Below are 23,050 nucleotides of genomic sequence, written 5' to 3'. Positions count from 1 at the left end.
TGCTAAGGAGGTCTTTAACTTAACTTAAGGAATGGATTTCCATATTGATGATCGTTAGATCATCTCTGTAAATTTTCAGTCAAATTGATGATCGTTAATGCATCCAAAAATGCAATTTACGCGAACGAATTGAATCTGTCAAACCTGAACCATTCGTGTGAATTGCAGTTTTGGATGTCTTAACGATCATCAATTTGGCTGAAAATTTGCATAAGTGATCTACTTATATATACCTAAAAACAGAACAGTTAAGATGTGAATATGCGATCGAAAAGTGGTCAAAATATGGAAATCTGTTTCGTAAGCTAAGTTAAGGACCTCCTTAGCATAGAAGGCTTGTGTGTGTGTGTGTGTGTGTGTGTATTTGGCTTTAAAATATCATATATTGAAAGGAAAAAGAGAGCTACAAAGGGGACACACACACACACACACACTATATATATATATGGCTCTTCTATTAAGAAATCTCTTTTGGGACCCACATTTTTTTTAATCTCATTTCGGCATCTCGGCAGTTCAATTTTTAGGTCATAATATATATATATATATATATATATATATATATCACTTATGCAAATAGATAATTGTTAAGGCATCGAACAAGATTAAATCAATGGACGAACCGAATCTGACCAACCTGAACCATTCGTGTTCATAATTGTAAATCGCAGTTATGAATGCTTTAATGATTATCAATTTGGCTGAAAATTTGAAGGGCTAATCTACTCATATAGACCTAAAAACTAAATGATTGAGATGTGGATATGTGATCGAAAAGTGAGTCTAATAAGCGAACCATTAAAATTACCAAAAAAAATAGGATCTCTCACTAGAAGGGTCGTGTGTGTGTGGATGATCAAGAGAGGACCTCTTTAAACTTGAAAAGTGAAAATATTTTTATTTTTAGTATGTATTTTAATAATGAAAACCATTCATTCTCTATTTACCTACACATATATGAATCTTACAAAAAATTAGCATCGGAAAAATATTTAACCATTTGATTAGCGCAATGTTCATTTTAATTTAAAATAACGAACTATATTTGTTTACACAATTTTCAATGACCACATGATTATGAATTTGGTTGATTTTTTGCATACACAATTATTGCATAAAAATGTAAATGATCAACAGTTGAAATCATTGAATTATGTTATACTAGTGTAAAATAGTAAAAATTCTCAAATTCTTAAAGTAAGGAGGTCCTCTCTTAATCCTCCATTCTAATGAGGGATCCTTTTTGGCCAATTTAAGGGATAGCTTATGTGAGATTTTGAATTTTAAAGTTAATCAAATTTTATTTTTGAGTTTGGAAATGGAAAGTAGATGTAACCATGAGTTCTCAGTATTTTTTGGTGAATTTTTCGGATTCCCAAACTATTTTTAAGGACATTTTTAAATTTATGTGGAAATTTAATTTTATTGGTGATGTGGCGCCTCATTATTGGTTGAAAGTGACCACAGAGCAACAGCCATGTTGCTGTTATCCTAAAAGGCTAGTCATCTGCCACTTGTCAACAAGAGACATAAACTTTGTTCTTTTGTTGACAAGTGTTTCAAGTTGGTGGAAGTTTTTTATGTTGACACATGGCAAGTTATCATTGGTCTTCTCTCCCTATAAATAGTAACTTAGCCCCATATATTCCGTACCAATTTCTAAGAGACTCTCTCTTTCTAAGTTTCTCTCTCTACATTTTCTCTTTCTAGTATCTCTATCTTAAACTTCGGTGGATCATAACTTTTGATCCAGAACTCTGATTCAAGATCCACAAAAGGCTACGGATTCGTCTTGATTCCCTCTTTCTATCCATAGAAGTTTGAGTTGATCCAACGGTTATTCCTAGAAGGCTCGTTTTAGGAGGCTCGGTTTACGATCGGTGTTCTGAGAGGCGATTTGTATTGTCGAAGTGAGTGGGTTGTATAATATGTTTCAAATATTCTTATTTGCTTTAAAAATGATGGAAAAACATGATTTTATCTATTTACGAAATATCTCTCTATTTTCAAGTGAAGCATGTTTATTTGCAAAATTTGCAGAGTTATATATATTATGTGTTGGATCCATTGTTTGACTAGTCATGAAACATAAGAACTTCTTAATTGATTATGCCGAGGTAAGGATGTGTTACACGGTGGTATAGGGCTAGAGAAAGCCATTAGGGTTCCCGTGGGGTAAACTAAATTGAAGGATAATCAATAAGAAAAAATGATGCGATGTGATGATTTGATGTGAATTATTGTGTATACGATATACTACTTTCTAGCGTGTGTAAAATGAGATGGCTTTATTGGCATATTACATGATCTACTCACTGAGCGCGTGGTTTTGCTCACCCACCTATCTCTAGTACCTTTTGCAGAGAAGTACTTAGATTTTGACGAGCCGAAGTGGGTTGGACGAGCCTAGAAGGAATAGTTTATTTACATTCTACTTTGTAACACTCACACCTCGGATTCGGCGTTCAGTGCTTAAAATCCACCTACACCAGGTCCGGGGCGTGACAGCTTATTAGACCAATATTTCGGTTATACACCACCATCTCTACCGTTAAGTTTTTAGGTCCCAATAAGTAGACCAATTATGCAAATTTTCAGCCAAATTGATGTTCATGAACACAAACGGTTCATGTTGACAAATTTGGTTCGCTCATTGAATTAATCTAGTTCGATATTTTAACGGTCACCAATTTGACTGAAAATTTACAGAAATGATCTACTCATATAGACCTAAATACTAAATGGTGAATTTGTTGATATGTGATCAAAAAGTTGGTTTGATAATCAATCCCTCAAATTAGCCAAAAAAATTTTCCTTAATGGAAGGGCCCTATATATATGCGCCTTGAAAGGTGAACTGCAAGTTCTACAATGGGAATTGAAGAGCTTTCAAGTTCCAATGAGGGAGCTAAGCCATTTACATTTGCTAGATCAATGAGAGCAAGTTTTTGAAAATGAAGAACCCATCAAATCAAACTCGATCTAGATTTATTAGATCATTCTCTATCTACATATCAACTTATATCAACCACATCGATCAATTAATCTTCACTTAATTATTAGCTAAGAAACGTCACAAACACATGTAGAATAGTAATCTTCATGCTCATACAAAGGTAAATTCCCTAACATTATGGTTAGTATTTGGATTTTAGATCAATCACACCAATTAATCTTCCCTTAATTATTAGCTAAGAAATGAAGTAACGAATTTCCTAGGATTAAGAACCAAGTTTGTCGCTAGTTAAAAAACAAAAAAATCGATAACAAAAGTTGAGTTAGAACACGCCGCACGTGCCCAAGGTTTGTTCTTCTCCAGCGATTCTTCATGCCTTGTCTGGCAGCGCGTCCTTGGGACGTCATCGTCTGACGGGCTAGACAGGACGGGTTGTCCGTGGGAAGTTCCTCATGAATCATTGGTAGTCAGAGTGAGGGCTGCATGCTGAAGGCATCAGGGTGTCTAGATCAGGCCCTGTCATTGCCGCTTAATTGGAAGCTTTGGTGTGAGGGGAAAGCAGAGGAGGAGTGGTGGTGGTAGACCGGTGGGGCTGCGTGATCTACAACCCGATCGCAGTGTCTCCCATCTCTGGCCAACAACGATAAAGGAGGAAGCATACCAGTTAGTTGGGTCGGCGGGTTTGAATGCATAAGTGGCGCGACCTGATCCGATCTCTGACCAATGCATTGTAGATCAATGGATTAGTGGTGACAGGTGTTGGGGGTTGTCGCCAGTTTCTAACCATCTCAAAGTTGCATTTGGGGGGTCGGGTGTTGTAGGGTTTTGGCAGCCAGGGTGGAGGGGGATCTGGTGGAGGACGCTTCAAGTGGTGGTGTCGAGGTGCAACGGTGAGGATGCTCCTTTAGGTGACTGATTGAGTGAGATCCCCATTTGGGCCTTAAGTTATTTAGGCCAGGGAGTTCTTTACTGGACCAATTATTTTGCTTTTTCTTTTTTGCATTTTGCTTGTTTTTTAGCTTTAGGTGGCTTCATGCCCTTAATAATGTCCTATTCTAAGTTAATAGGGCAAGGTAGGCGGTGTCCCAGTATGTGCACCTTGAGTGCCGGGTCCGGCCAAGGACAGCGGCGAGTTCCTTGCATCGTCAAATAGTTGCAACCTCCAAGTGGCAGAATGAAACCAAGTGTCATTGAATTTATTTTTTGGTGGCAACATAATAGGAGCATTAGTGTATTATGGCTCCGCGTGAGCATTGTCTTTCTGGTATGTCGCCAAAATTGTAAAGCAAATGGAGTAGTCAGTCGTGCATTCTTTGCTAATTAGTGTGTGTTAGAATACACATGATTAATTAAGACTCCTGATATTATTTTGGGACTTTTTTTTCAGGCTTATTGTCATATGGGGTTTAGGCTCTATGTCCTCCCCTTGTATTCTATGGTTTCATACTTTCATTATTGGTTAAGGCTTAAGGGCAGCCGTTTTGACCCTAGCTACCTCAAAAAAAAAAAAAAAAAAAAACCAAGTCTGGCAAACACCTGTAGAATAGTATTCTTCATGCTCATGACATCAATTATATCATTAACATTCTAAACACAGAAAATTCTATTTTCTATGTGGAAAAGCATTTCATTATTTTTTGCCCAATTTCTGAACTTCAATTTTACCAAAACATGTGTCATTTTGTATCACAAATAAAATTATACCTTCAAAAATAAAATTAGTGAAATTGAACATCATTGAGTCATGTAACCATAACTATATAATAGACGGTCGGTCGATCTTATTCATTACACTTTTTATACATTGCTGCATAGACGACCCCGATCGACTTTGAGCTTTTCCTGATCAAATAAAATAATTCGATATTGCTATTCTTGCAGAAAGCCTTTCGCCTCTTATGAGCTTCAGTTGGGAGTTTTACGTCTGTAGCCAAACCAATGGCTTCAAGGAAGCTTATTATATACCAAGTAGTATCAATCTCCCACCATTCCAAGCCTTGTCGAGCTGAGTACTCAAAGGCATGATGATTATTGTGCCAACCTTCGCCATGTGCGAGCAAACCTAACAACCTATAGTCAAAATCAAACTTTAAATTATATATAATCACGCCAATAACTACATATTAATTCATTAGCCAAATGATTTATATATCAATCATTTAATACCAGTTGTTTCTAGACAAATCACCAGTATTCCATACTTGCTTTTCCCCATATGTGGCAGATCGAGTTTATTGAGAAGGTAATGCGGAGAAAAAATACAGTCCTCACACCCTGCAAAGAATTGTAATTAAAATTAATCAGCATTTAAAAAAAAACACACCCTTAGCCCACCCCACCGTTACATTATGTTGGAATTATAACTCATCATATGTTAGTGACAATTAAACTCATCATAACCTTTACAGTGTTGGAATTATAACTTACCAATATGTCATAGTCAGTTGGTAAGATATGGTTCATTGAAAAGTTAATATGTACATAGCCAAATAATTGACTCATTCTTGTGGAACAAGGTAGGTGATGATCAGTAAGAGCAAGCTTACCATTCCCCAAACCAAGAATGGTAGCCTTCCTCCAGCATATAGCAGAATTCCAAGAGCAACAGAGTGACAAGGATACGTATAGTGAAGAAACCTATAGTACCACTGCTTCTTTAAGTCTCCGACATTCTTGAATTCTCGAGCGTCGGGCTACAGAAATTCAACAAACACATTATTGGGAAGACATCCATTAATTTTCCGATCGATATATACCTACATGCATGATTCCAGTACGATCAATTACGTACGTAGCTGTATTTTCTTTCAGGCAACTTTTATCTCATTTCACAAGAAAAAAAATCATTGTATTCACGTGGCCGGGTAAGGTCTTCGTAGGAATAATAAAGTCTTCAACTCGGGTTTTAAGACTCAAGAGGTAACTGCATATATATGCTATAAATACGCTGATATGCATGTACACCATAATCTCAATAGTAGTGTGCATCTCAAGTATATTTAGGATTTGTGTTTGAGAGAGAGAGAGAGAGAGAGAGAGAGAGAGATGTTTATACGTACAGTTCCAAACCGAGAATGATAGTCAACGATCCAACCAAAATGACTGTACCAAAATCCCTTAAGGGCATCTCCAACAATGGAGTCAAAAGCCAAAATGATTAAGGGGTTTTTTTTCACCATCTCCAACCCAAATTAAAAGGGTGTCAAAATGGCTTTTGAGCCATATCTTGAGTCAAAATGACTAAGGAATGAAGGTAGAAAGCCAAAATGGCTTAGGGAAAGAAGGCTGGGCCTTTCAAAATGAGCGACTCTAATTCACTCATCATGAATTCGATTAAAAATGGAAGGCCAAGATTAATTGATACAAAAAATTAAAAGATAAATATATAAGTACTTAATTTCTAATCTGACAGTCAGAAAAATGCGATGAATTAAATTCAACGGCTAATAATAGAGTAATTTTGTTTTAAACGAGAAAAACTTGAAAAAATAAAATAAAAATTTCTAAAAAAATTTTAAACGACGATATATTATGTATGATATATAAATTCATATTGTAATTAAATAATTATCTAAAATAATTAAAATTATGAGATGGCTATGACTTTTGACTAAAGGGGGTTGGAGATGCAAAATATGAATGAATAGTAATGACATTAGGGGTGTCAAATTTTCCAAATGACTTTGGCTTTTGACTAAAGGGTTGGAGATGCCCTAATGGGACTGTGAGGGTCATCCCATGTGTCTGTAAACTGATGATGGACTCTGTGTGTGCTCACCCATTCAATTGGACTTCCCTATAAACCATACAAATTAGAGCATGCAATAGATTAATGATCCCTCAGAGTATATATCAAGCTAGCCAGATCAAAGTAGATGGGCTAATTAACAGTACGTCCTTGGGTGCAGTTTCACAAACCTGGAGCGAAAGGACGGCGCGGTAGGCAAAAGAGTACTCGAGCCATCTGGGAAGCTTGAAGCTGTGGTGAGCGAGGTTTCTATGGAAAGACAGAGTTATACCCACACCTGTAACGAAATAGAGTCCCACAGCCAGCCAAAACGCAGACCACTTGAAATAAAACGGCCCCAAAAGAGCAAGGCAATGTATGGCCAGGAAGAACAACTTGGTGTTTGAGGCGCCCATTTTTTCTTCCAAGGTGCTGTTCTTGAAGTGAGGGAGATAAATTTAAATTTAGATGAAGAAGAAGTTTTATGTTATGGAGACTCACTTGTATATACAACATGTGTTTTGTGTGGCTTGTCATATTAATCGGAGCACCTGACCGCCGCCTATTGCCAAGACCTCTCCTAGACTGATTTTGAGAATCTGATGTATATACATAAAAAACAAAAGCAGATCAAGTAATCAAGCGTTGCTTGATGTATATATATAAAAAACAAAAGCAGATCAAGTAATCAGGCGTTGCTTGTATCGCTGCCTTTGTTTGAACCGTTGGCGGTAAATTAAAATATGAGATGTGATTTGACGATAGCTTTGCTCCGCATGCAGGAAACCGCATTAAGATTTGGTTGTAATGCATTTTCAGATTTTCAAAGTAGCACTATGTGTTAATTTGTTACACAAGTGGTTTTATATTGTAAAGCCCAAATGAGACTAAGCCGAATGGGCCATGGTTCTTGCTGGTCTTAGGGTTTTGTATAGCTGCATAACGTGGTAGACAAATAGACATTTACATTGCATGGAATTGGATTGCCACAAAATTGCTTAGTGTATGAGTGTCTCCATGGTTTAAGACTTGTAAAATATTATTTGGACCTAATATTTATCTAGAGTTAATTACATATAAGTGCATATTTAAATGTTTTTTATTAATTAGTTTTTTTCCCTCATAAAGCCACTAGATTAAAAATGGTGTTATATTTTAGATATTAAAAACCAACATATTTACATAAATGCCACTAGAGTAAAAAGTCAACAATCATTCTCTCTCTCCTCTCCGGCGAGGCATCCGGTCAACTCCGGCGGGTCTCCGGCCAACTTCCGGCGAACTCCAACAAGTTTCCGACCAACTTTCGGCAACCACAAAAACTACTATCACTAGCACCAAAAGCTACTGTAGCTAATAACAAAAGCTACTGTAGCTAGCAACAAAAGCTACTATGATGAAACTTCCGGCAACCTCCGGCGAGGTCACAAAAGCTACTATCACTAGCAACAAAAGCTACTGTCACTAGCAATAAAAGCTACTCTAATGAAATTTTCGGCAACCTCCGACGATGTCACAAAAACTACTGTTACCAACAACAAAAGCTACTGTCACCAGCAACAAAAGCTACGCTCCCCAAAACCATAAGTTACTATCCCCACCAACAAAAGCTACTATCACCAATACCAAAAGCTACTCTCACCATCATCAAAAGTTACTATCAACAACGCTAACAGTAATAACCAAGCAAAACAAAAGCTACTCTAAGAGACTGAAAAAGTTATTCCAAAGATATGGAAATGTAAAGAATACAACCAACATAAAAATGCTACTGCAATTGAAAAATGAAAACATATTCAATGCTACAAAAAGTATGCAGAATTCAACAATGATATAACCATGTAAAAGCTACTTCCATAGTTGTGGAAGTTTATTACAATAGTTGTATAAAACTGCTATCAATGTTGTAATATTGTCATTTTTCAAATGACCACCGTTGATGTTTCTTGTTGTCAAACTCTACCACATTAGCTAACCATAGACATTATTTTGCCACCTTCAGCATCAGACTTCATTTCAACATTTCTTGGTTGGCTGGATGTTCTCTTGGTCAATGGAGGCTTCAGTACTCAAATTCACATGATTTTCGAAATGTACTACTGCAAACGCAAAGGAAAGAATTATGCAAGAAGATACAACAAAATATTAGTATTTGAAATACATACTAAAAACAGCAGTGTGCCACCGCACTACAAAGTGGCACTCTTTATTAACCATATAATCAAAAACAAGCAATCTAAAATTCTACTAACATAGATACAGAAAGCTACTATGACACATGTACAAAGTTACTGAATCAGTAATAAAAAGCTACTGACATAGATAGTGATTGCACAAAACCAACTGATTATCCATGTTGATAGTGTAACACAAATCCCAAACCAGAAATGCTAGAGATATGAAATCATAACAAAAAAAAATTAAATTTCATTTCGAATCATGCTTTTTTAATTTGATAAGCTACTAACAAAAGAGCACTTGAAATCAATCAAAATGAAAACAAAAAAGTTACTGACACCATATTGAAAATATACTAACATAGAGATAGAAAGCTACTATCATTGTGTTAAAAAGCCACTAAAACAGTTATAGAAAGCTAATGACTTGAAATCAATAAAAATGAAAACAAAAAATTTATTGACATCAGATTGAAAAGATACTAACATAGAAATAGAAAGCTACTATCACTGTGTTGAAAAGTCACTAGTTATAGAAAGCTATTGACTTGAAATCAATTAAAATGAAAACAGAAGCTACTGACAATATCTTAAAAAGAGACTAACATAGACATAGAAATACTGGAGAATATAGTCTAGAAGAATCGCCTTCAAAGACAATAATCAAGCAGATGAATGGATTGGAGCAGAGTGTCACACCCATTTGTTGCAACATTTTTTGGCCATATATTATCTAGATTTCAATAACAAAAATTAAAGGAGAGCCGTCCTTAGAGAAAAGAAAAGGAAAACGTAATAAGAAGAAGACATGTTTAGATCACCTTCACGCTGTTTCCACTCTAATCTCGCCTTTTCTTGTTGCATCTTCAGTAGATCACTTCTATTACCCTGCATATGAGGAAACAATATTCAGCGAATCAATGGTATAAGAGCAAACAATATCCTAAGCAGTTAATCTAAAATGCTGCAAACTAATGCATCCAACAGAACTTGCATGATCTTTTATCAAAAGAGAAGCTTACTTGATCAAGTAGACTTTTCTGTTGAGCTTTCAGAATAGTATCCACAAAGTACTCTTCAGCATTGCAGCACAGACAACCTTTTTTGGTGATAGTGGAACATTAAAAATAGGAGTGCTCCATTCTAGACAAAATTGACGACAATGAATTAATAATATGTAAAATGCCAAGTTGAAGGGTTAAAGGAAACAACACTCAATCCAGGCATTGCTAAGGAAACTGACCTTCTCCAAAAGCAACATCTGTGACTGGGGTTGTAAGCTCAGATCTGGGACATATGGTTTCCTCATCCAACGCCAACCAAACCAAAACCCAATCATATCAGACATTTAGAGTTATTCCAACTCAACAAAATAATGCAAATATATAATGTGATCTTCGAGACCAGCTTGAAATACCTCAACCACATAACCTAATCTACTCTAAGTTCAATTGTCCAAAATACAATGAAACCTTTCCATCACTAATTGCTATAATTGAAACTCCAAAACTTACCGGAGGAGTGATCCGATACTCTGCCTCAATAGAAACTTGAATGCCCAATCCTGCTGCAATTTTGGCAACACAAATTTTACAAATTAGAAACCCTAAATCAACACTAATTTCAATCAATTCAGAATAAACAAAAGAAGGTTCAACTTACAGGAAAGGGACGGTGACGTCCACCGCCGTGAGACGGAGGAGCGACCAACATTTGATCGTGTTGACTTGGAGTACAACGACGACAACGGCTGCAGAGGGCTGTACATCGGCTGTGATGACGAGGACAGGTGGTAGGGCGGGATCTTTGCGCCATAGGATGAAGTTTTCCGGTAGTTGTAATCCATTACTCAGAAATTGAAGATGAAATCATTAAGACGAATGAGAGGGTTTTCGATTTCGCCGCGAACAAGCTCTGCTTGCCATCGCATGGGGCCTCGCCACGGCCACTGGAGGATAAGAGGAGAGGTCAGGCTCAGGCTCCGGTTCCAGCGCGAGTCACCAAGGCATCGGCTCCTGAATCGCCGACAAGAGATAGAGAGAGAGAGAGGAGACAGAGAGATCTGTAATGATGCAATTGGTTTTGTCAGTTGAAAGGGTAAAATTGTCAGAGATGAAATAATTTGAACATCTAAGTGGCCTTGTGTGTACAAAAAAAGTTAGGTGGCCTTATGGCTAATAATGACACTTATGAGTAATTTTCTATATTATCTACATTAAATAATAACAAACTGATTAAACTTATTACAATAAATGGGAAATATATGAATTATCTACCTAGACACCTAATGGGCTTTGGTATGTCACTCATTTGGTTAGGAATCAATTTTGATAAAGATAAATATCTAATTAGTTGATATGATAATTATAGCATCTTTCATAAATAACTCATTGGCTAGAATCAAGGATTCTTTTATGGGAATACCTATCTAGCTTGTATATATAGGTGCATAAAGTCCCTATTCACTATGTGACAAAATATTCAGTCCTGCCCCATAGAGAGGAGTTAAACACATAGTTGAGTAGAAGATTTCTTACATGTGGCTGCTTGAAATTTTGGAGCTCGGATTATTTGTGTTGAATAGCTGTGTTGCTGCTACTGCTTTTGAAGGAATGGCTGTTGTGCATGAAGCAGGTGATGCATCTCCTCTTGTTGTATTCTAGTTCATATTGTATTGATCATTTGGTTGTGTTTATGCATTTTGTGAAACGATCTTGGTTTGCTCATTAAGTTAACAAGACTACGCCTAAATAATGTTCATGGAAACAGGTTCAATTACTGGGAATAACTTTTGGGAATGAATTCCAATTCCAGTTGCGTTAGCATCATGCACCAACACGGTTTTTCAGAAGCAATGTCTGCCATGAGGGAATCGTTTGAACACCTCAGATCGAATATGTCGTATTCTGGACGCCTATGACGCCTTCGCCTATGACTGCAACCAAGGATTACAGAAGAGCACCAGGGTTGGGGTTTTCGATTGTGTAACTCTGGCCACCGCCCTGGAAAACCGAACCACTCTCTGATGACTTAGCTATCAGAAAACTCAAGGAGGTAGCAAATATCACGCAGTAGCTAATGCAGTGATATATTTGATTCAATTATATTGAAATGTTTTTGAGATGATCGATGCAAAGTAAATCAAGTGGTGTGATAGCTTTGTTTTACATGTAAAAGTGTTAAGAAGATTAGGTTAATTATGTAAAAACCATATACATGCTCATAACATATGCACATCAAGCTTTGACAACAATCACAAAAGAACTAAAGCTTACCTTCAGCAATCATAGGCATGTATTCCATCTTTGCAGCTGCAAACACGATCACTGAATATGGTCTTCTGTTACTTACCAACTTGCTTCTCAATGGACAGAACAATATGCAAAACATGGTAGTAATCAGGGACCAATTCATCTGTATATATATGAGACTTAAACCTCAAGAAGCTTCCCATTAAAGCATTCCTTATTAGTTTAGGTTTCATTGTTAGATTCCTAATGTATCACAATCTTGTAGCCTTTCTTGTAGACTAAGCAATGGATTACTATCCTTAATGAATTGATACACTGCTTCATTAAGTTACTAGTATTGATTTACAGTTTGTATCCATGTTAAACTAGGTTTGACATTTAGCTAATCATCAATTACTTTATGATGATATGTGTTAAGTCCATATTTGATCTAACAATCTCCCCCTTGGACTCACACATATCATACTCGATGATTTGCACCAGAAAACATCAAAACCTACTTAACTTACTGAAGTGCGCGCCAGATGACAAACTCAAATCGAAAATCCATTCCAACATAGTCAGATCACAGTTACTTATGCAAAGCAAGAAACAGTATACATTTTTACAAAAATGTAGAGTTTCAAAACCACAACATAAGCTCCTACAATCCACATATGTCAAACCAGAAGTGATACAATATATGTTAATGTGTATCAACAAGTAAACATATATTAGGTCATTCTTTATGTTTCTAAAACCAGAAACTCAAGCAAATTTACTGAACACTAATGGCTTAAAATTATTGCTTGAACCTTAACATCATGTTATACATGATTTATGCCATCTAATAGCAAGTATAACTTTAAGTACAAAATGACAATTTTTCAGAACATTTAATAAAAGCTGCAGCAATAACCAAAGTCTGAAAACACCTCAAATTTTTTTATTGATAATAATAAACTGCCATTACAAATAAGTTGTGATAAATAAAGTCAAAAGATCACAACTGAAAATACAAGAACTCAAAACCTTAGAAATTTAAATTGCTCCAACTGGACTAACTCTCTACTGAACCTAAGCATCTAAATTAGCTAAAATTCCAATGCTTACTGTATGATTCTAGAATGCAGCCATTGACAATGCATTGGTGAAAGGATCTGCTAGCTGTGAATTTACGTAATACTCAAAACAGCTATTTCACCATACTTTACTCTTTCTCTAACACTGTAATACTTTAAATCAATATGCTTGGAATTATTTGACCTTTTACTATTCGTGCTAAAGAAACCTGCAGCCTCATTGTCACAATAAATCACAAGTGTGCCAGCCACAATGTGACTTAATACTTTGGTCTGCATGATAAAATTCCTAATCCAAAGTCATTCACACACAGTTTCATATACAGCAATAAATTCGGCTTGCATAGTAGAAGTTGAAACAAGAGTTTGCTTCATGGTTTTCCAAGCAATAGCACCTCCTGCAAGCATGAACATATATCCACAAGTCAACTTCTTGGAGTCTGGATAATTCCCTGCAAAATCCGAGTCTGAGAATCCAACAAGTTTCAGATCCTCCACTTGCTTATACACTAGCATGTGACTTTTAGTTCTCTACAGGTATCTCAACACTTTCTTCCCAGCTACCCAATGCTCATGGCCTGGATTAGATTGAAACCTTGATAAAATCCCTACTGCAAAAGACAAGTCTGGCCTAGTGCAGACTTGTGCATACATGAGACTTCCTACAAGTCTAGCATAAGGCCTTGACTCCATATTATTGGGACTTTGCTTCTTGGTTAACTTATATCCTTTGGACATGGGAACTTCTCCAGCTGCACACTTCTCCATACCAAATCTCTTTAAAATTTTGGCAACATAATTCTGTTGAGACAAACCAAGTAGTCTATGTGCCCTATCTTTTTTATCTCAATACCTAGTACATAGGATGTTTCTCCTAAGTCTTTTATGTCAAAATTCTTTGACATAAAATTCTAAGTGTCTTTAAGCAGTTTAAGGTTACTGCTAGCCAAGAGTATATCATCCACATAGAGAACTAGGAAAATAAAATTGTTCCCAACTGTCTTCAAATAAACACACTCATCCACAATATTTTCTGTAAATCCAAAAGTAGAAATCACATAATCAAATTTCTTGTACCACTGTCTAGAAGCTTGTTTAAGGCCATAAATTAATTTTCTTAACTTACACACTAATTTTTCACTTCCAGCTTGTACAAATCCTTCTGGCTGCCTCATATAAATCACTTCATCTAGTTCGCCATTCAAAAAAGCTGTTTTAACATCCATCTGGTGCAGCTCCATATCAAAATGAGCCACTAAATCCATGATTATCCTAAACGAGTCTTTTCTAGAAACTGAAGAAAAAAAAAGTCTCAGTAAAGTCAATGCCCTCCTTCTGTGTAAAACCCTCGGCAACTAATCTTGCTTTATGTCTCTCTACATTTCCATTTGCATCTCTTTTGGTTTTGAAAACCCATTTACAACCTATAGCTTTCTAATTAGGGTCAGGTTCAACTAATTCCCAAACTGCATTTTGACTCATGGAATTAATTTATGCTTCCATGGCTAGCTGCCATTGATGAGATTCACTACTTTCAATGGCCTGATTAAATGTAGTTGGATCATTGTCCTCTGCACAGTCCATTTCAATTTCTGCTTCTTGCAGATAAACAATGCAGTCACTCTCTCCCCCCCCCCCCCCATAAGTTGGTTTTCTTGCTCTCTGTGATCTTCTAGGCTGAGCAACTAGAGGATTTTGAGGTTCAGTTACTTGACCAGTTACGTGGCCAGTTACTTAACCAGGTACAGTTACTTGGTCAGTAACTTGGTCAGTTACTTGACCAGTTACAGGTACTTGATCAGTTACTTGACCAGATACAGGTACTTGATCAGTTACTTGGTCAGTTACTCGACCAGTGACTTGATCAGTTACATCTTGTTCTAAAGGCAATGCTACACTTATATTCTCATCTGACACAATTTCCTCAAAATCTGAGGTTAAATCCTCAAGGTTTGTATTATGAACTTTTTCACTTAGAAACTTTACTTGATGTGTTTCAAAAATTCTAGGTGAATGATGAGCAGAATATAATTTATAGCCTTTAGATTTATCTGGATAACCTATAAAATAACAACTAACAGTTTTAGGGTCAAGTTTATTCAAGCTTGGATTATAAATCCTAGCTTATGCATGACATCCCCAAACATGGCAGTGATGAAGAATAGGTTTCCTGCCACACCAAAGCTCAAAAGCAGTATTTTCTATGGCTTTGCTAGGTGTCCTGTTGCAAATATAATTTGCAGTTTTTAAAGCCTCACCCTACAGAAATTTAGGTAAACCAGTTGTACACATCATACATCTAACCATGTTCAAAAGAGTCTTATTCTTTCTCTCTGCAACACCATTTTGTTGTGGATTATAGGGTGTTATGTATTGAGCTTTAATTCCATTGTCTTGCAAGAACAAGGCAAATGGACCCTTTTGTTGGCCGGATTCAATATACTTTCCATAGAACTCTCCCCCTCTATCTGACCTCACTGTTTTGATTTTTTTTTTCTAGTTGATTTTCTACCTCAGACTTAAAGATTTGAAAGGCTTTCAATGTTTGTGCCTTTTCTGAAAGTAGATAAATATAACTGTATCTATAAAAATCATCAATGAATGTGATAAAATACACATTCCCACAGATAGTTTGATGCCTAAATGGACCACAGATATCAGTGTGTATGAGTTCTAGTAAGTTTTGGCTTCTATATGCAGTCTTCTTTCTAGTATTGGTTATTTTTCTCTTAAAGCATTCCACACAGTCTGTTAGATCAGAAAAATCTAGTTCATTTAGGATTTTGTTTTTCACCAAAATTTTCAGTCTCTCTTTTGAAACATTGCCGAGCCTTCTATACCATAAAAATGCAGACTTTTCATTTAGTTTGGTTCTTTTAACACCTGTTAAAGTGCTAGTACTGTTTGTGTTATTTTCAACAAGTAAAATTTCTTGCTAAGCCATTGAACAATTTAACTGTAAATAATCATTCATAATAACACCAGAATCAATTTGGACAAAATTTTTAGAAATAAGAATTCCATTACTATCCATAACAAGTCTACAACCAGATTTTACTAAAAGAGAAACTGAAACCAAATTTCTTCTCATGGAAGGTACATAAAAAACATTGTCCAAAACTAACAATTTTCCTAATCCTAAATCGAGCTTTAAGGTTCCAATAGCCTTGACTGCCACTCTCATGCCATTGCCTACACACAGGTTCACTTCATCACTTTTTGGGATTCTCCTCCTTATGAATCCCTGCAAGAAATTAGTAATATGAATAGGTGAGCCTGAATCTATCCACCAAGACTGTGGTTCAACATTTATAAGATTAATTTCCAAGGAAAAAACTGTATTAGAAAAAATCTTACCCTTTTTGGCTAACCAATTTTTATAGCCAGTGCAGTTTTTTTTCATGTGTCCTACTCTTTTGCAAAAGTAGCACTTGAACCTAAATGGCATGTTTTCCTTGGCCACTGCAGCTGTTGAACTCTTAGTTATGGCTTTGATAGGCTTGAGTTTATTCTGGGGCTTTTTCCTTTTAGGCTTCTCAATGAGGTTAATGGTTGTAGCATGTTCCTTTTCTTCCTTGATCCTAGATTCTTCATCCACACAGATGGATATAAGTTCATCTAGAGTCCAGTTTCCCTGTTGAGAGTTGTAACTGGTCCTAAGATGACTAAAACTGTTAGGCAAGGAATGTAGTGCATAATGCACTACCTGCTCATCCCTAACCCCCATCAAGAGTTCTCTGAATCTGCCGTTTATATTGAACAACTTCATGATATGCTCTCTAACTCCCCCTGAACCCATGTACTTCAAATCATGAAACTCCTTGGTTAGCCTAGCTGCTTCTGCTTTTTCACTTTCTTTAAACTTAGCACCTATGAGTTCCAGAAAATCTGATGCTAGCTCAGGCTCTTCTATACTTCCCCTGACAGTCTTGGACATAGAGGTACGAATGAGGTTCTTAGCCATTCTATTGGATCTATGCCACTTCTTGTAAAGGTAAGTTTCTTTCTTGGTGCTCTTTTCATTCAACTCTTCAGGCTTTTCCTCAGTAAAGCAATAGTCTATATTCTCATGCATTCCCATATAGTTCTCTACAGAATCTAGCCAAGCTCTATAGTTGGTTCCAGTTAGCATCAAGACACTATTCAAGTTCATGTAAGAGTTACCTAAGGAGCAAAACAAAATTCATGTGAGTTCTCAATTTGTAAAGAAAATAACTTTAAGTTTTCTGTGTTTTATTAAGCTTTAAGCAACCAAAACAAAAACATACAGAAAACCTAAACAATCCATACTTGCATTCATGTCAGTCCATAACAAAAACAATGTTAAGCAACACTTTTGAGCAGAAGCATAACATCCTAGAGTTCTTTATCAATATATCATGTTCAATGAAAACAAGTTATCCAAAGAAATTTATCCACATCTTTAGAAAGAAGAAAAATTTCTAAGTATCCATATTTATTTTCATCAAGCATGCATACTGCTATTTTGTATTCTAAAACCATACTTGACCACTTCTTTGGAAGATAAAACTGAAGCATAGTTTTAAAACACAAAACACAATTTCAGTTTTGTTACTCGATCAGGTACTTGATTAGTTACCTGACCAGTTACTTGGTCAGTTACCTGACCAGTTACTTATCTAACCAGTTACTTGGTTAGTTACCTGATCAATGTTTTCTGCCAACATCAATGAAGAATGCTTTGTGCATCATAATCACTTATGCCAATAGAAAACCACAAAACTCATGAGCTTTTAACTTTATATTCTACCCAGATTCATCCTTGTAAGAAAATTAAGTTCTTGTATCTATCAACTTTAATAATGTGTAAACAATTTCTGGGAGATTTTTGTTCTTCATGCAATTTTACACAATCACATATACAATACCATATCATCAATCAATTCATCATGCATATTCAAGCACAATCAAAATTGTTTCGATTCCAAGAAACCATAGAACAATCAAGAAATTGTAAATTTCATCCGGTCACCATCTACTCTAGCCTAACACATGCCGGGAATGCAACTAGGGTTCTTGAGCACAATCAAAAACTTCATTATCATGCTATGAATCGAAAACAATTTTCACAGAAAAAAATCTGTTTTTGCTTTTTCACCAATTTGCTGCTAAAAATCTCAGCGGAAGCGTGAATTTGATAATTAACCAGATGCAGCAATCGACTTAAGTAACTTACCTTGATCAGGTACCTGACCAGTTACTTGGTCAGTTACCTGATCAGTTACTTGACCCGTAAAGCAAAAACCCTCCTTTTTTTTTTGTGTTTGTTTTGCAAAACCCTAAAACGATTTTGATATTTGTGAGCCTATACTCTGATACCAATTGTAAAAACCATATACATGCTCATAACATATGCACATCAAGCTTTGACAATAATCACAAAAGAACTAAATCTTACCTTCAGCATAGGCATGTATTCCATCTCTGACGCTGCAAACACGATCACTGAATATGGTCTTCTGTTACTTACCAACTTGCTTCTCAATGGACAGAACAATATGCAAAACATGGTAGTAATCAGGGACCGATTCATCTATATATATATATATATATGAGACTTAAACCTCAAGAAGCATCCCATTAAAGCATTCCTTGTTAGTTTAGGTTTCATTGTTAGATTCCTAATGTATCAGAATCTTGTAGCCTTTCTTGTAGAGTAAGCAATGGATTACTATCCTTAATGAATTGATACACTGCTTCATTAAGTTACTAGTATTGATTTACAGTTTGTATCAATGTTAAACTAGGTTTGACATTTAGCTAATCATCAATTACTTTATGATGATATGTGTTAAGTCCATATTTGATCTAACAAATTATGCTCTCACCTTGCCAAACTTAACTTCATGAAGACACCTGCAGTTTCTCTGCTTGTTGGTAGTCAATTATTCTCATCAGAGAAGCCAGTGACTCATTGGTATATACATACCTTTCTCTTTTTAAGCATTATAGCTTGCCTCCCATGAGCAAAATTTCCCTGTAAAAATTAAGACTCGAAAACTGCACATGACGTTTAACCATATGAATAATCTTTTTTTTTTTTTTTTGAAAAGACCATATGAATAATCATTAGTATAATAAAGCTAATAAATTGGGTAGGTGTTGGTAAATTATATAGCAAAATGTCAATGTCAAGGCTTGAGGCTTAGAGGCTTAGAGCAAGTTCACCCGTTGAGGTTGGCAGGTCAATACTATTAACTTCTTTTTGCATTTCATTTCCACCATTTAGGTTGGCATGTCAGATACTGTTCACTAAAGGTCACTCTGGGCCAATTTCTTAACCTGCCAACTGACATTCGATGACCTTTTGTGAACAGTATCTGACATGGCAACCTAAATGGTGGAAATGAAAGGCAAAAAGTAGTGAATAGTATTGACCTGGCAACCTCAACGGGTGGACTTGCTCTTAAAGCATGGTCCTAGACATTGACATGGCATGGAATGCTATAAAAGCCAGTATAGTCTCACTATATATGGTCAGTGTGCTGGCCTCCGAACTTCTCGAAGTATATTAACTATATTTCCATCTAATTTCTTCAACCTCCTAATCACATGCGCCATAGTTTTGGGCTGCGCCCTGTTTTTTAATCGAGTCATTTTGATTATAATAGTTCCCTACATTGTTAGAGAGCTATGTTGTTAGTTTTTACTTTTTAGTGAGCGTCATTGAGCTTATATATTTTCTCTATTTATTATGTCGTTGTTTATATATCGTTTATAGACTTACTTTTATTTAGTGAGCATGAAACTGTGACCTAATCTATGTATCGTATCACAAACTTTTTATCTATCCCAAGAATGTAGAGAAAGGATATGTATTAAGTAATTCAGGCTTGAAATTGATGGATTCAAAAAGAAAAAAACCTCCTAATCACTTTGTACGGTGACTTTGTGATTGGAACATTTATGTTTTTTTGTATTGCAATTTGAAGATTATTTAAAAAAAAAATTAAACACAAATTAGTTTTATATTAAATAAATATTGGTCATGAGTCATGAGACTAACGTTTTCGATTTGCAGATTGAGCTGTCACATCTATATGTATGTATGTATGCAGGCCTTTAAAGGTGCATTGCAAGTTCTGCAAGATGAAAATTGAAGAGCTTACAAGTTCCGGTGAGGAGCTAGGCCATTTACATTTGCCAAATCAATATATGAGAGCAAGTTTCTGAAATTGAAGAGCCCATCAAAATAAAACTAGATCTAGATTCAGAGCATTCTCTATCTACATGTCAACTTTCATCAACCACGTCAATTAATCTTCCCTTATTAGCTAAGAAATGAACTAACAAATTTCCTTGAATTAAGAATAAGTTTATCATAAACACCTGTAGACTATAATCTTCATGCACATACAAAGGCAAATTCCGAATAATACCATACAAAGTTGCAATCAAACTTGCTTATAGTTTCTTTTTTTTGAAAGGAGACCTGTACGGTTGTCCTCAAGGTTTGATTAATTAAACGGTTAAACCATATAATACAAGGAGAGTGACATAGAGCCTGAACTCCAACTTACAATAAACATCAAGAGAATGCCATGAAATTATATCCGGAGTCTCCACTAAAGTTATATATTCTAAACATGCACCAATTAGTAAGGACTGCAGAGCTGGCTACTCCATGCAAAGTTACAATTAAGCTTGCTTAGAATTATGGGTTGTATTTGGAATTTGATGTTGATCAAGAGGTTCATGGTGTTTTTCTTTTATTTATTGTTTTCACAATAAAGATCCTTAAAGACCGATTTAACAATTTAAAACCTCCAATTCAGAGCGTTTTCTATCTATAATTTATAAATGCCAACGGTGCGTTCCTTCTTAACTAAGCAATGAACTAGCAAATTTCCTAGGGTGACAAATGACAACCAAGTTTGTCAGAATCATATACTATCAAAACGACCTCGATCTCATGCTCATGTCAAGGCAAATTTAAAACCTCCAATTCAGAGCGTTTTCTATCTATAATTCTCTGTATAAATGCCAACGGTGCGTTCCTTCTTAACTAAGCAATGAACTAGCAAATTTCCTAGGGTGACAAATGACAACCAAGTTTGTCATAATCATATACTACCAAAACGACCTCGACCTCATGCTCATATCAAGGCAAATTACTCTATTTTTTTATTATTTTTGTGGTGCTTATATTATTTCTTATGCAAAATTTTATTTTTCAACAGGTAATTTCATGTGCGCCCACACTTTGACCATAGCTGCACTTGTAACTTCATCGCATCGATAATGGGTCAATGTGATATACATCATCTTTTTTTGGTCAAAAGTCATATATATCATCATACACAACTTACGGGGAACACTAAATCACTTGAAGAACGGAAAATGTGAGCAGATAAGTACCCCATATAGATAAGTTATTATACCCTGCAGAAATTGAGGTATGAAATGCCAGAGTAATTGACAATAAGCTCTGGTTAGGATGAGAAATAAATATATGAGTTAATTTGATTAAAGTCTAAAAGTTAGACCCTATATTGATTGTAGTCCGCATCAATTTTTCTTGTTAATTGAGGTCCAATAACTCAGTTGCCACGTCAAATTTATTTCTTTTTCCATTTTGCTTACTCAACCCTCATTAATTTTTCTTTTTTACATGACTAATATATCTTTATTGAATGTTTTTGCACACAAAAGGCAAGAATTAATAGGATTAAAATTAGCAATCTGATTAGTAACTTAATATCATATTTGATGTAAATCATTCCTAAAATAACTCTAATTTAAAAAATGTCTTCCATAAGTTAGGAATCTTTCTAAAGCAATTTTTTTTTATAAGGTTTTTCTTCTTCCAACACCAAAGCTTCTATGGTTATGGTTCTTGTATGTAATGTCAAGTTTTTTATGAACGTGGTTCTCCTTCTTTACCATGAAGCTTTCTATGGTCAAGGTATTTTCTTGTCGGCCCTATACAATTGTGATCCTTTTGGTGTTAGATTTTCTTTTCCTTCCATCCATGCATGGATGGTACTTGGTAGCTATTCTTCTTCTTCTTCCTTTTTTTTTTTTTTTTTTACATTTCCTTCTTAACTTACCTTTAACCTAGAAATGAACACACACACACACACACACACACACACACATTAATATATATTGTAGGTTGACAAACCACTATTATAACCTTATTCTAAGGTAGACATTACGCAATTTTTGTGGTAGATATATTAAGAGCTAAAAAATTCAGCATTTTAGTATGTCTCATATATACGTTGTTTTTATCACCATATGTATCTCTATTATTTATACCTATAAAAGAAGAAAACTAATCCGTAAATTTACTTAGGTACATATCTCAATTGTAGTAATTGAAGAACATTAATCCGTAAACATATATATCTTTTATTTAGGTACGTATCTCTTACTTATGGCATACCTACAATAGAAGAAAGTTAATATGTATATCTCTTACGTACTTTGTATATATCTCAATTATTTATACCTATAATAGAGAATCTAATCTGTAAATTTATATCTCTTACTTAGGTACATGTCTCGATACTTAGGTACATATATGTTTCGATTATAGTAATCAAAGAACATTAATCCATAAACGTATATCTCTTGCTTAGGTACGTATCTCTTATTTATGGTATACCTACAATAGAAGAAATTCTTAAATTTATATCTCTTACTTAGTTTAATTAGATTGAAAATGACCAAATCCTTCAGATGAGAGAGTCTGATTCGATTTAAGTACCAAAGCCAAACTCAATACCTTACTATTAACAAACACTAATGCACACACAACGATGGATTTCAATTGATCAACTGTTATCAATCATCTGCATCAACGATGGACGATTGTAGTAGAACATTTACTAGCCGTAGAGACAAGAAAAAGA

General features: G+C 35.4%; 1 pseudogene; it reads right to left on the bottom strand.

Annotated features, from left to right (window-relative positions):
* Nucleotides 1–4,737: 4,737 nt before the first annotated feature.
* Nucleotides 4,738–7,099, bottom strand: LOC112184984 (annotated as a pseudogene).
* Nucleotides 7,100–23,050: the final 15,951 nt, after the last annotated feature.

Source organism: Rosa chinensis, chromosome 2, assembly GCF_002994745.2.
Source record: "Rosa chinensis cultivar Old Blush chromosome 2, RchiOBHm-V2, whole genome shotgun sequence".
Taxonomy (NCBI): domain Eukaryota; kingdom Viridiplantae; phylum Streptophyta; class Magnoliopsida; order Rosales; family Rosaceae; genus Rosa; species Rosa chinensis.
This window is presented reverse-complemented; position numbering and strand designations above follow the sequence as displayed.